Here is a 2500-nt window from a genome sequence, read left to right as displayed (position 1 = left end):
TGACATTCCCTTTGCAGTTTTTAATTCAGAAACGCATTTGGCATTGAACTGATGAGTTTGTAATTGTCTCTTGTGAAATTTCTGTCCACTTTTCATGCAACAATCAGAACAATTCATCTTTAGATTTAGGTTTCTGTCGAGTTTTTCATGTAGCTCTATCTAGTGTACTCCAAAGATTTTCAATTGGGTTCATGTCAGGAGATTGGCTCGCTCAAGGAAGCTTTTTGATCCCATTTTCAGTCAGCCATTGTTGATCCCTTTTTGCTGTGTGGCATGGAACCCCATCTTCCATGAATCAAACCTCATTTTTCATTATGTTATCATCTGAATACATCGGAAGTAGACTTTGCCTAAGTATTTCGATGTATTTTTCAGAGTTTATGGTTCCAACACATTTGATCAGCTCAGAATGACCATTGCTGATGACAGCTCCCCATACCATTACAGGGATACTGCCATGTTTCACAGTTAGTTGGAGTCGATTTCAAATCAAATTCTTGATTGGGAAGCCTCCAGACACAGACACGTCCAATACCTGAAAATAGTGCAAATCTGGATTCATCTGAGAAAATCACTCTATCCCAAAATGAACTGGATTTTTCTGACATCTCCTTAACCCATTTCTTTCTTTTCATGATATTAATTAGTTGAAGGAGAGGTTTTCTTTTAGCTGCTCTTCTGTAATACCCAAGCTTATGCAGATATGTAACACATATTCTTGGACTACCTTCTAGTTGTTTTGCAATGTCAGAAGCCTTCGAATGGGGTTCGTTTTCCACAATTCTCTTCAAATAGTGAACCTTCCTTTCCGAGGGCCCAAGTCAGCCTGCATGAGAATCTGTTGATTCTTTTTCTTTGCTTTTGAATTGCACTATAATTCTATTAACAGTAGTAAGAGGAATTTGAAAATTTTTGGCAATTTTTTGCTGGCTGAGACCAGCCTCATACTGCCCAACAATATGACCTCTTTGAAAATCTGACAGTTCTGCTGAATTTTTTGTGCATGGCATGGTTACTCTTTGCAAATGTTTAATATAATGGCACTGGGAATGAAAGAGAATAATTACATCGTAAATTCTACACAACTGAAAACATTAAGACACTTAGTTCAGAAATTTTGAAAATTAAAGGTGTCTATTTACTTCTGTTGGCAGTGCAGGTGGCATGTAAAAAACACCTTTTGAGCATAAAAGCAACCACTACACTCTCAGAGTGGTTGACGTTAGGAAGGGCATTCAGCTGTATAAACTCTACCAGATCAGATCAGATTGGAGCCTGGTGCAGCCATCTGGTTTGCCAGTCCTCAGTCAAATCATCCAACCCATGCCAGCATGGAACGCGGACGTTAAATGATGATGATGATAATAATGAATACGAAGAGAGTTAGAGGTTGTGAATCTATCCAATATACTGCTGGTAGAATACCCAATTATTAATACACATGTTTTTTCATTGCATGGTAATTACACTACTGAATGTAATAAACTGGGTGAAAAAGTTGTTTTACCCTTAATTTATATTTTGAAATATATTTTACATCATCATGCTACTATGACTTTTAATATAATTATAATTATAAATGTCTCTATATATATCTTTATACAGCTATACTTTTATACATCTATGCTTTTATAACTTAATCTCATTCATCTATTTGTACATATATGTTAAACCTTTATATATTTATGTATTCATAGATATTTAATATGTTTTAATATTTTAATGATTGATACATTTATATATTTTGAAAACTGATATACACCAATCCATGGCGCAATATACGTTTATATAAATTGTTGAACCTATTTGAATTTTTAACATTATATATATATATATATATATATATATATATATATATATATATAAATATATATGTGTGTGTGTGTGTGTGTGTGTGCATATATAAATATATATATATATGTGCACACGCACATGTGTATGTATGTATATATATGTGTGTGCGTATGTGTGTGTAACATAAATATTTTTATACATACAAACTTGTTACCAGTTGAAATTCTCTTGAGGCATATTTGAGGAAGTCATTTACTGTATTTTGTGAAGGAGAAAATTTCTTATGCTGTAAACATATAGGTGTGAAAACATCAAGTCAGATTTCTGCACCACCATCAACTCTCCATGAGGCAGACTGGTAGATGCATGCATTTTGAAGTGGTTGTCTCCTCTTCTGCACTAGAACTAGAAAAGCAGATGCTGCAAATTGACAAGAGACTGAGGGCTCTCTTATTATATTTTCCATCATCATACTATGGTTGGTTACACTGGTTGGCAACTCTCTGGAAATAAAATATGGAATGAAACCACTAAGCAGTGATGTGTATAATACAAACTTCATATTTGTATATATATATATATATATATATATATATATATATGCATATATACTTATGCATATATGTATATATACATATACACACACACATATATATATATATATATATATATATATATATATATATATATATACATATATATATAT

At 32.6% G+C, this 2500-nt stretch overlaps 1 long non-coding RNA gene across 1 annotated transcript in view; it reads left to right on the top strand.

Annotated features, from left to right (window-relative positions):
• LOC118765523 overlaps nt 1-2500 on the top strand; it is a 17151-nt gene that overhangs the window by 926 nt on the left and 13725 nt on the right. The window lies entirely within an intron of this gene.

Source organism: Octopus sinensis, linkage group LG12 (genome assembly GCF_006345805.1).
Source record: "Octopus sinensis linkage group LG12, ASM634580v1, whole genome shotgun sequence".
Lineage (NCBI taxonomy): Eukaryota > Metazoa > Mollusca > Cephalopoda > Octopoda > Octopodidae > Octopus > Octopus sinensis.
Note: the sequence above shows the minus strand (reverse complement) of the source record. Positions and strands in the feature narration are given on the sequence as shown.